This window comes from Schistocerca cancellata, chromosome 3 (genome assembly GCF_023864275.1).
Source record: "Schistocerca cancellata isolate TAMUIC-IGC-003103 chromosome 3, iqSchCanc2.1, whole genome shotgun sequence".
Classification (NCBI taxonomy): domain Eukaryota; kingdom Metazoa; phylum Arthropoda; class Insecta; order Orthoptera; family Acrididae; genus Schistocerca; species Schistocerca cancellata.
This window is the reverse complement of record NC_064628.1, coordinates 95,704,455-95,717,391: the sequence shown is the minus strand read 5'-3', so window position 1 is coordinate 95,717,391 and position 12,937 is coordinate 95,704,455. Positions and strand designations below refer to the sequence as shown.

Below are 12,937 nucleotides of genomic sequence, written 5' to 3'. Positions count from 1 at the left end.
TGAATGGAAGAAAGTCATTTGGTCGGATGCGCCTTGTTTCACGCTATTTCAATTTCTGACCGAGTTTACATCGAAAGAAGGAGACGTGGCGTGGGCAGCCATATCGTGGTGTTCCGTATACCGCACGGTTACTCTGCATTACTGCCAAGGACTGACTAGACCTATCCCGTACAATACTTGTTCCCCAATGGCGATGCTGTGTTTCGAGACGACACAGTCCCTGTTCACAAAACTCTCATCGTTTAGGACTGGCATCTCCGTGGCTATCACACTCACCAGATCTCAGTTTTATTAAGCCTTTGTCGCCTGTTTAGCAGAGAAGCACGTATGATCACTATCTACATTCGTCACCGTTGCCAGAAATATTTTGCAGGAGGAATGGTATGAGAATCCTTTAAAAATATGTAGCACTTGTATTTAGCCATTCAGAGACGGCTGTAGGTTGTTTTGAATGTCAACTTGTTTCCTTCAGCCATATTACGATTGGGAAAGTATTTTCACGGCTTTCCGCTCTCTAGATATAGACAACTGTCTCCGCTACAATCATCAAGAGCAGAAATATTGTGAGTTATTCTTAATCGAGAGAAACATTCAGATGTAAGAGTAACTTTGGGCGTACTCGAAGGGAGAGTTAGAGACTATTATTATTGTCCACAGTACATAGAATTGACGTAATTTATAACATGGAAGCGCCATGATGCTGTTTCCGTATGATGCTGTTATATATAAACAAGTCGCAACGTTAGAAAATTGTAAAGATATGCAGGAAGACATGCTAAGGAACGACGTGTGGTTCATGAATTGCCAGTTAACCCCCGACTTAAACTAAACATATTGCACATTAGTATGCGGGGACACCCATTACTGTATGGTTACACGACTGTTGAACGATCATTGGAAGCAACGGTACAAGAGATCTGCAAAATAACAGGAGCACTTTTCGTGAAGGGTTCCGTAGTAATCACAAAAGCGTCATACAACTACAGTGGCTGCCGCTACAACGAAGATGTTGTGCGTTGCGGATTAGTTTACTGTTATAATTCCAGTAATTTAAGTTTCTAGAAGAGCAAACCAATATATTGCTTTCTACTGTGTGTATCTCGTGAAGAGAAAATGAACGCAAAGTTAGGTACATTTGAGGTCAGAAGAGAGTTTTCGTTTCGTGCACCATCTGCAACAGGAGTAGGAGAGAGAGGGATGGGGCTGGGAGAGTGGAGTAATGGTAGTCACCCCTTAAAAAGGGGGTGTAGAAAATAGGAACATTTCTTAATCACAACACTCAATAAACAGAATATAGTTAGAGGCTGAAATACTGTACAATGGTCAAGTGGATGGGGTAAACGTAGGAGAAAAGAATGAAATAGACAGAATAAGTATCGGATTATATTTAATACAACGAGAACCGCGTGGGTGGAAATGGTCTGTCTAGAATCTGTTGTTAGAAAGTGAATAACAAGTGGCCAGCCGCGCGGAGTGGCCGAGCGGTTTGAGGCGCTATGCTACGGACTACGCGGCCCCACCCGCCGGAGGTTCGAGTCCTCCCTCGGTCATTGGTGTGTGTGTGTGTGTGTGTGTGTGTGTGTGTGTGTGTGTGTGTGTGTGTTATTCTTAGCGTAAGTTAGTTTACGTAGTGTGTAAGACTAGGGACCGATGACCTCAGCAGTTTGGTCCGTTAGAAATTCACACGCATTTGAACATTTTGAACACGTGGTCAGCTGACTTTCAATACGTAGATTAAAAGGAATGGCCAAAAGTCGCAGGGAAGCGCTGTGAGACGAACTGGTTGCTGAAGGCTATGCGTTGCATTTGTCTCCGTAAAATCATGGTAGGAGTGGGTCCGTGACGCCAAACATTCAGTTTGCTAGGAACTCGTCAATACAATCACAAAACTACTCTGATATTCTACAGGCCCGTGTAATTTCTTCATTAGATGACAATACGGAACTGTACCGAATGCTCCTGGACGTCAAGAAACGTGGCATCGACCCTTGCGCCGATATCTAATGCCTTCTGGATCTCGTGGACGAATATAAAGAGCTTTGTTTGATAGTTGAGTTAATTTGGGAGGGGGGGGGGGGAGGCGAGACTGTGAGGTCATCGGTCTCATCGGATTAGGGAAGGATGGGAAAGGAAGTCGACCGTGTCCTTTCAAAGGAACCGTCCCGGCATTTACCTGAAGCGATTTAGGGAATTCACGGACAACCTAAATGAGGATGGCCGGACGCGGGATTGAACCGTCGTCCTCCCGAATGCGAGTCCAGTGTGCTAACCACTGCGCCACTTCGGTCGTTCTTTTTGTTTCACACAATCGAGGCACCCGAGTATGGTACACCTAAGGAAATTTGTGGTCTCTCTTCCTCGCCGAATTCAGGCTATTATTAGAACTAGAGGCGTTGTTGCATGGTATTAGCGTGGTGTTCCCTAGAGGTGAGTAATCATTTGTGCCTTCTTATTTACTTCGACCGGAACTCTAACTGTAGAAACTCCAATGGTCCAGCGACGAAGAGGATGAGGGAATGATGCACGGAGGAGGGAGGCGAGGGGAGGGACTGCCCTATCTGGGCAGGTGAAGGCTCGGGTGTAAGAAACGGCGGAGGCCTTAAATGAGTGATTACGTCAGCACTCAGCCGGCGTGAGCTGGCCGGGCAACGAGGCAACTAGAAGGCGGGCGATCTCTGTTCCCGGCAGCACGCGTGCCCGGCCTGCTAAGGCTGCGGCTGTCGGCGGTCGCCACAGAGCAGCCTGCGTCCTCAGTGCGACGTCTTCCGTCCTGCCGTCCCGCCGGTGGGACTCAAGAGGCTCCGCTGACACGCGTAGCGCACTGCGCATGCGCGCCGATAGCAGGTAACGTAATGAGCAGCCGACCGCGGGGGCCGCCCGCCGTTAAAGACCGGCCTCCGCCACCATAACTGGCAGCTTTACGGCTTGCGCCCGGCAGGACGTGGCGCTTTCTGCGCCTCCCGTGCCGCCTCACTACTAGTGACACCGCCCGATGAGCACTGAAATTATTTACGGCTGATTTCTGCACAGTAGATATCAGTTACGATAGCCGGTATCCCTTATGTGCTCACAAAAGCAGCGTAACCTCGTAACATGCGAATGATGTCAGACATAGGAGATTTTATATATACACTCCTGGAAATGGAAAAAAAACACATTGACACCGGTGTGTCAGACCCACCATACTTGCTCCGGACACTGCGAGAGGGCTGTACAAGCAATGATCACACGCACGGCACAGCGGACACACCAGGAACCGCGGTGTTGGCCGTCGAATGGCGCTAGCTGCGCAGCATTTGTGCACCGCCGCCGTCAGTGTCAGCCAGTTTGCCGTGGCATACGGAGCTCCATCCCAGTCTTTAACACTGGTAGCATGCCGCGACAGCGTGGACGTGAACCGTATGTGCAGTTGACGAACTTTGAGCGAGGGCGTATAGTGGGCATGCGGGAGGCCGGGTGGACGTACCGCCGAATTGCTCAACACGTGGGGCGTGAGGTCTCCACAGTACATCGATGTTGTCGCCAGTGGTCGGCGGAAGGTGCACGTGCCCGTCGACCTGGGACCGGACCGCAGCGACGCACGGATGCACGCCAAGACCGTAGGATCCTACGCAGTGCCGTAGGGGACCGCACCGCCACTTCCCAGCAAATTAGGGACACTGTTGCTCCTGGGGTATCGGCGAGGACCATTCGCAACCGTCTCCATGAAGCTGGGCTACGGTCCCACACACCGTTAGGCCGTCTTCCGCTCACGCCCCAACATCGTGCAGCCCGCCTCCAGTGGTGTCGCGACAGGCGTGAATGGAGGGACGAATGGAGACGTGTCGTCTTCAGCGATGAGAGTCGCTTCTGCCTTGGTGCCAATGATGGTCGTATGCGTGTTTGGCGCCGTGCAGGTGAGCGCCACAATCAGGACTGCATACGACCGAGGCACACAGGGCCAACACCCGGCATCATGGTGTGGGGAGCGATCTCCTACACTGGCCGTACACCACTGGTGATCGTCGAGGGGACACTGAATAGTGCACGGTACATCCAAGGCGTCATCGCACCCATCGTTCTACCATTCCTAGACCGGCAAGGGAACTTGCTGTTCCAACAGGACAATGCACGTCCGCATGTATCCCGTGCCACCCAACGTGCACTAGAAGGTGTAAGTCAACTACCCTGGCCAGCAAGATCTCCGGATCTGTCCCCCATTGAGCATGTTTGGGACTGGATGAAGCGTCGTCTCACGCGGTCTGCACGTCCAGCACGAACGCTGGTCCAACTGAGGCGCCAGGTGGAAATGGCATGGCAAGCCGTTCCACAGGACTACATCCAGCATCTCTACGATCGTCTCCATTGGAGAATAGCAGCCTGCATTGCTGCGAAAGGTGGATATACACTGTACTAGTGCCGACATTGTGCATGCTCTGTTGCCTGTGTCTATGTGCCTGTGGTTCTGTCAGTGTGATCATGTGATGTATCTGACCCCAGGAATGTGTCAATAAAGTTTCCCCTTCCTGGGACAATGAATTCACGGTGTTCTTATTTCAATTTCCAGGAGTGTATTTGATGTGATTTACGAAATATATCCAGCGGTAATGTTAGGTAACTCACCCTGTATATATATATATATATATATATATATATATATATATATATATATATATGTGTGTGTGTGTGTGTGTGTGTGTGTTAGGTGACTAGGTAATGTTAGTTGACTCACCCTGTATATATATATATATATATATATATATATATATAGGGTGAGTCACCTAACATTACCGCTGGATATATTTCGTAAACCACATCAAATACTGACGAATCGATTCCACAGACCGAACGTGAGGAGAGGCGCTAGTGTAACTGGTTAATACAAACCATAAAAAAAATGCACGGAAGTATGTTTTTTAACACAAACCTACGTTTTTTTTTAAATGGAACCCCGTTAGTTTTGTCAGCACATCTGAACATATCAACAAATACGTAATCAGTGCCGTTTGTTGCATTGTAAAATGTTAATTACATCCGGAGATATTGTAACCTAAAGTTGACGCTTGGGTACCACTCCTCCGCTGTTTGATCGTGTGTATCGGAGAGCACCGAATTACGTAGGGATCCAAAGGGAACGGTGATCGACCTTAGGTACAGAAGAGACTGGAACAACACATTACGTCCACATGCTAACAGCTTTTTATTGGTCTTTTTCACTGACGCACATGCACATTACCATGAGGGGTGACGTACACGAACACACGTGTTTTCCGTTTTCAATTACGGAGTGGAATAGAGTGTGTCCCGACATGTCAGGCCAATAGATGTTCAATGTGGTGGCCATCATTTGCTGCACACAATTGCAATCTCTGGCGTAATGAATGTCGTACACGCCGCAGCACATCCGGTGTAATGTCGCCGCAGGCTGCCACAACACGTTGTTTCACATCCTCTGGGGTTGTAGGCACATCACGGTACACATTCTCCTTTAACGTACCCCACAGAAAGAAGTCCAGAGGTGTAAGATCAGGAGAACGGGCTCGCCAATTTATGCGTCCTTCACGTTCTATGAAACGCCCGTCGAACATCCTGTCCAGGGTCAGCCCAGTGTTAAATTGCGGAATGTGCAGGTGCACCATCATGCTGATATCACATACGTCGACGCGTTTCCAGTGGGACACACTCTATTCCACTTCGTAACTGAAAACGAAAACCACGTGTGTACGTTTACCTCACCCCTCATGGTAATGTACATGTGCGTCAGTGAGAAACACCAATAAAAAGGTGTTAGCATGTGGACGTAATGTGCTGTTCCAGTCTATTCTGTTTATATGTTCAGATGTGCTAACAAAACTAACGGGGTTCCATTTAAAAAAAACGTAGGTTTGTGTTAAAAAACGTACTTCCGTGCATTTTTTTATGGCTTGTATTAACCAGCTACACTAGCCCCTCTCCTCACGGTCGGTCTGTGGAATCGATTCGTCAGTATTTGATGTGGTTTACGAAATATATCCTGCGGTAACGTTAGGTGACTCACCCTGTATATATATAAACTGGCATATTTTGCTTCACTCCATTATGCCATATGGTATCATATTTTGGGGTAACTCCACAAACAGAGGAAAATTTTTTAGACTGGAGAAGCGTATAATAAGAGTAATGAGTAGTGTGAATCCAAGAACATCATGTCGAAACCTATTCAAAGAATTGGGCATATTAACCACAACTTCTCAGTATATTTATTCCTTAATGAAGTTCGTTGTAAATAATACATCTCTTCTCCCAACCAACTGCTTTGTACACAGTATCAATACTAGGAATAAGAACAATATACATGAAGGTTTAAAATCACTTACTCTTGCGCAGAAAGGAGCCCAGTATTCAGCAACGCATATTTTCAATAAGTTACAAGCAACCATTAAGAATTTCGTTTCAGACAAGGCACAATTTAAACATAATTTAAAAGAATTTTTGGTGGCCAACTCCTTCTATTCCATCCATGAGTTTCTCAACAAGTGCAGTAGACCATTTTAATGAAAATTTATTATACTTTAATTTTTGACAATACTTGGTTGTAACAGCCAAGTAACTACCTACTGTGTGAATGATGGATGTATGGAAAGCAGATGTAAGTCTTAAGTCTGTAAATAGTGGAACTTTAATTTTAAATCTTGTATATAATCTGACTGTTCTTAACTGAGGATCACTGAAATGAATAATTTACTTTAATTTTTGACAATGCTTGGTTATAATAGCCAAGAAACTAGCAAATGTCTCAATGATGCATTTAAAGAAAGCAGATGTAAGTATTAAACCTGTAAATATTAGAAGTTTAAATTTAACTCATGTACATAATTTTACTGAGGATCATTAAAATTAATGAAACTCAAATTTTTCTAATTACATTTTTGTAATGTGTTTATCTGACATGTTCCACACCCAGAAGGATTCCCTCTTTTATGGGTCTATGGAATGAATAATTAATCTAATCTAATCTAATTTAAATTGATACATACAACGATACACACTTTCTACATATGAAGCAGTTGTTTCATTGTTTTACTGTTCATAATAAAGCGTTCGACAATATAAAAGCGCGCAAGATGTTCGAAATTCTGAGGGAAAATATGAGTAAACTGTAGAGAAAGATGGGTAATATACAGTACACTGAAGTGACACAAGTCATGCGATACCTACTACGAGGGCTATTCGGAAAGTAACGAACGATAGGTCGGGAAAAGGAAACCACAGTGAAAATCAAAACTGTTTTATTTGCATCAGTTAGCTAAAAGATCCAGCTACTTATATCCATAGTCGCCGACCCGACTTACACGTTTGTCTTAGCGTTGTACCAACATTCCAATACCCTCGTTATAGAAGACAGCCGCCAGTGCATTCGCCAATTCTTTACGCTGGCCTACAGCTCGTTGTCTGTGCCCAAATGTTTCCTTCATAGCCAGCGGTTCGTGTAAGCAGAGATGAAACTGAGAGGGAGACAATCACGGGCTGTATTGTGGGTAATCAAACATTTCCAATTGAAAACGATGCAGGACCATCTTCATTGACCCTGCACAATGCGGCTGAGAATTGTCTTGAGGAAGAAAATGCACGACAGTTATGTAATGTTGGCTGCAAAGCTTCGGCCGAAATTTCTTACCAAGTCTTCGTAATTGGCGGGGGACACTACTGTTCTAGGAATCTTTTATGTCCTCCCTGCGTGCTCAGAACCAAAAAGAATGACGTAATGCGATCGACGGGCATACTAGAGACAATGCCCAACACACCTGTGCAAAACTTCATCGGAATTTCACTGTGGTTTCCATTTCGCGATCGTTCCTTACTTTCCGAATAACCCTCGTGTCGGATCTCTTTTTTCCCGTAGCTGATAAGATTCGCTGATGACATTGCTAACCTCAGTGAAAGTGAAGAAAAATTACAGGATGTGTTGAATAGAATGAATAGTCTAAGGAGTACAGAATTTTGAGTCACAGGAAATCTAGAACAGATGAACGTAATGGGAAGTAGCATACATGAGAACAGCGAGATACTTAGCAACATCAGAATTGGGGGATCAGAAAGTAGACGAAGTTAAGGAGTTCTGCTACCTGGGCAGCAAACTAACCATGATGGTTGGAGCAAGGAGGATATACAAAGCAGACTAGCAGAGGCAAAAGGAGCATTTCTGGCCACAAGAAGTCTACTATAGTTAATGTGAGGAAGAAATTTCTGAGAATTTGTTTGGTAGTGAAACATAGACAGTGAGAAAGTGCAGAACGGGGCGCATAACAATCTCTACGACGCGGAGGAGAAATTTGTGGGAACACTGCGTTCACTGCGGCTGACATTCAGCTGGATATTAGCTGTAGTGTTGTTGAGCTCCCACTGTGGGGGAACGAACCAGCCAGTTAGTTAATTGTCCTTGCGAGGACAGAGATGGCATTTTAATATGCACGCTGCTCCAGCCATGCACGTGCATAGCGCCATATTCCAAGACTAGGGATGAGTACATGTTTTCTCACATCATCAGAAACATAGGGAAAGTTTCTGCTACAAAAATCTCCAAAGGCTTAATTAGTTATTATAGGAAATTCAGTGTGCGAGAGCAGTCATGTAGACGACAGCTCATGTAGCTAAAAAAAATACCGTGAGCACAGGCGTAAACTTGTTGGTTCACCAGCTTGCGTCCACTGTAAACTCGAGCGACCTTGGGTGATCTTTATTTCTCAACTTGTCGCTTTGCTAACCATTCTCCGTAGACTTGATTGTCATCCTAAAAAGTACTGAACTTTGAACCAGAATCAGATGATTTATCATAGTGCTGGCCAACATCATGACGTAGTCGTAAGAATAATTTTGTAAAGAAACTTCTAGTTAAAATTTACCATTGTTGAGTTTAGGATTGTTTCAGTTTCGGAGGACGAGATGCCTTCGTTTGACAACTGTTGTAACATTGTCACATTGTAAACCGTATAAATAATTGTATTTCTGTGATAAGACTGCAACATTAAACCAAAAATATTTACAGCTTACACAGTTGTTCTGTCCTGAAAACTTTACAGATAACATGTAATGTTTCAGCAAGATAATGCAGGACCACTTGTTGACTATGCTGCCCTGAGCTACCTCGATACAGAGGGTGGTCGTCTGCTGCCCTGGCAAGCACGCTCTCGAGATCCCTCACCCACTGAGACATCTCTTCATGACTTGCCAAGAGAGTGGCACGCCAACATTGGCCAGCCACTATGACTGATTAACTCTGGCATAGAGGCTAAGCAGCATGGAGTGACGTAGCGGTACCTGTCATCTTAGTTCGGTTCAACTCGATACACAGTCGCATTAGAGCTACTGTTTCTGCCAGAGGTGATAGATTTTTGTACTAAATTTCGCACCCTGTAAAATGGACTACAAATATAGTCATGTATTCTTCCTATTACGCTGTAAACGCAGAGTAAGTAATTTTTATTTGCCGTCGTACATGGGGTTGCAGTCTAATGGCTAACAGTGTAGAAAAAAAAGAGAAGAGCATCGACCTTCAACTACGAACGTGGTTTTTATGTAAAGTGTAGTTCATTTCGAGCCCAGCGAGACTACATTCAAATGGTTCAAATGGCTCTGAGCACTATGCGACTTAACGTCTGAGGTCATCAGTCGCCTAGAACTTAGAACTAATTAAACCTAACTAACCTAAGGACATCACACACATCCATGCCCGAGACAGGATTCGAACCTGCGACCGTAGCGGTCGCTCGGCTCCAGACTATAGCGCCTAAAACTGCAAGAGACTACATTCATGTGCTTTAAATAATAACTACGTTGTGACAGAAGAGTGGTGTTCTTTCCCTTATATTTTACAAATATCAATCATTTTCGCTGGAGACACAGAGTCAACCACTCCAGCAATAGCTACTATGGATAAAATAACTCATTTTATTTGTTGACTTCTCTGCAAGGCAGCCTTTATCAATATATTTCCTGTGCCCGACTAAGCCAGTCGTTTCACAGCAGCCGCCCCACAATCCCCCCGCCCCCCAATAGTGTTGCCTCGAAGTTGAAGCTACGAGGTGCATTCAAGTTCTAAGGCCTCCGATTTTTTTTCTCCGGACTGGAAAGAGGAAGAAACATGCGCATTGTTTTAAAATGAGGCCGCGTTCATTGTCAATACGTCCCAGAGATGGCAGCACCGTACGGCAGATGGAATTTTACCGCCAGCGGCGAGAATGATAACTGTTTTAAATACTTAAGTTGGCGACGTTTTCCTATCTTGAACAGCGTGCAATCATTCGTTTTCTGAATTTGCGTGGTGTGAAACCAGCTGAAATTCATCGACCGTTGAAGGAGACATGTGGTGTTGGACTTATGGATGTGTCAAAGTGCGTTCGTGGGTGCGACAGTTTAATGAAGGCAGAACATTGTGTGACAACAAACCGAAACAACCTCGGGCTCGCACAAGCCGGTCTGACGACACGATCGAGAAAGTGGAGATAATTGTTTTGGGGGATCGTCGAATGACTGTTGAACAGATCGCCTCCTGAGTTGGCATTTCTGTGGGTTCTGTGCACACAATCCTTCATGACGACCTGAAAATGCGAAAAGTGTCATCCAGGTGGGTGCCACGAATGCTGACGGACGACCAAACTGCTGCCCGTGTGGCATGTTGCCGAGCAATGTTGACGCGCAACGACAGCACGAATGGGACTTTCTTTTCGTCGGTTGTGACAATGGATGAGACGTGGATGCCATTTTTCAATCCAAAAACAAAGCGCCAGTCAGCTCAATGTAAGCACACAGATTCACCGCCACCAAAACAATTTCGGGTAAGCGCCAGTGCTGAAAAAATGATGGTGTCCATGTTCTGGGACAGCGAGGGCGTAATCCTTACCCATTGCGTTCCAAAGGGCACTACGGTAACAGGTGCATCCTACGATAATGTTTTGAAGAACAAATTCCTTCCTGCACTGCAACAAAAACGTCCGGGAAGGGCTGCGCGTGTGCTGTTTCACCAAGACAACGCACCCGCACATCGAGCTAACGTTACGCAACAGTTTCTTCGTGATAACAACTTTGAAGTGATTCCTCATGCTCCCTACTCACCTGACCTGGCTCCTAGTGACTTTTGGCTTTTTCCAACAATGAAAGACACTCTCCGTGGCCGCACATTCACCAGCCGTGCTGCTATTGCCTCAGCGATTTTCCAGTGGTCAAAACAGACTCCTAAAGAAGCCTTCGCCGCTGCCACGGAATCATGGCATCAGCGTTGTGAAAAATGTGTACGTCTGCAGGGCGATTACGTCGAGAAGTAACGCCAGTTTCATCGATTTCGGGTGAGTAGTTAATTAGAAAAAATATCGGAGGCCTTAGAACTTGAATGCACCTCGTACTTCGACGTAAGATAACGCGACGTCAAACTCGCCAGCGGCTGAGAGGTTGGGACCCCAGCGGCGTGCGCTTCGCCGGTTGCCTAGCGCACAGGCGCGATACGCAAACAGGTGGCCGCTGTGGAGCTAGGGGGGGGGGGGGGGGGGAATCGAGGCGACAGATGTCTGTCCGCGGAGCACTGTTTGCTCGGCCGGGACGCTCTGTTTGCACGGGTGTCGGTGCGCTTGCGCACCGGTCCATCTGCTCCTCGAGCTCCCTTCTCTTCGTGAGCATTTCTCCCTCACTCTCCACATAACGGAAAACAACACTGTGTAATGATGACCCTTCAAACTCTAACGATGTTTGCACTCGACGGTGAGTGTTGAAAGAAGTCGAGAAGATTCGACAATCGAATCGAAAGTTGGCTGCCTTTTGCTGGAAACAACTTAGCAGAATGAGTATGAATGGATCACACATCGAAGTTTTTCGAGACCGCCATCCCTGTATAAAACCTTCTTGGTGTTGTGACAGCTTCAGATCAGAGTTAACACTCGAGCTTCATCATAATACCAAGTGAAATCACACAGTCAGTGGCAAGATATAACGCCACTATAAAGGAGGCACACTATGTTGCTGCCAGAGATCGTCTTCTGACGACTAAAGCGGCGATTATCTTCAAAAACTTGAGTTTTAGCCCAGATTTGATGGGGTCGCATCAAAAAGATGTTATATATGAATCTAATTACAATGAAATGAATACCCTTAGCTGCATACAGGCGTTGATATAAGTCAACGGGGACAGCTCAAAATGTGTGCCCCGACCAGGACACGAACCCGGGATCTCCTGCTTACATGGCAGACGCTCTATCCATCTTTTTTTTTTTTGCATTTTGTTCGTTGTTGATCGATGTGATTGGTCGCTGCGGACGTCCCATGACATCCGTTAAAGTTCGTTTGTTGATCCTTACACTCAGTTTTTTTATTACAGAGGCCAACCAGCTCTCTGCTCGAACACGCTGAGCTACCGTGTCGGCTTTGCACCTAGGACACAGAGGATAGTGCGACTGCAGGGACTTATCTCTGGCACGCCTACCGTGAGACACACTTTCGCAACTGATTGTCCCGCACTACATTCATAGTGCCCCTGCCCATCATACTCATTTCTCGCAGCTTTACTGCCGATTCCCGTAAGAGTTCGGGGACTGTTTGTGTATCAGCCCAGAAGAAGATGGCCAAATGGCCAGTGAACCTTATATATATGAATCTATCAGTTTAACTTTTCTATAGCAACTTAGAAAAAAATACGAACATTACACACTGCTAACCATTGCAATTGCAACACCGAGAGGGATAGCAAATGAAATTTTACTTATTGTACGTGTAAAATATAGTAATAACAATGCATGATTACATCCGTACGTGATTTGGGAGGTTCGCAGGGTGCGAAATATAGTGGAACTGCCACCTGTGGCAGTAAGACAGGCTCTTAACAGGCTGTACACCGAATCGAACAGAGCTTGGATAACAGATACGGGTACGTCATTCTATGCCGCCTCTATGCCATAAATCGTCAATCGTAGTGGCGGCGTGGAAGTTTCTCGGC

General features: G+C 45.8%; 1 protein-coding gene across 1 annotated transcript in view; it reads right to left on the bottom strand.

Moving 5' to 3' along the window:
* The window catches only part of LOC126176138 (transcription factor SOX-1), a 383,045-nt gene that overhangs the window by 197,664 nt on the left and 172,444 nt on the right, over nucleotides 1-12,937 (bottom strand). The window lies entirely within an intron of this gene.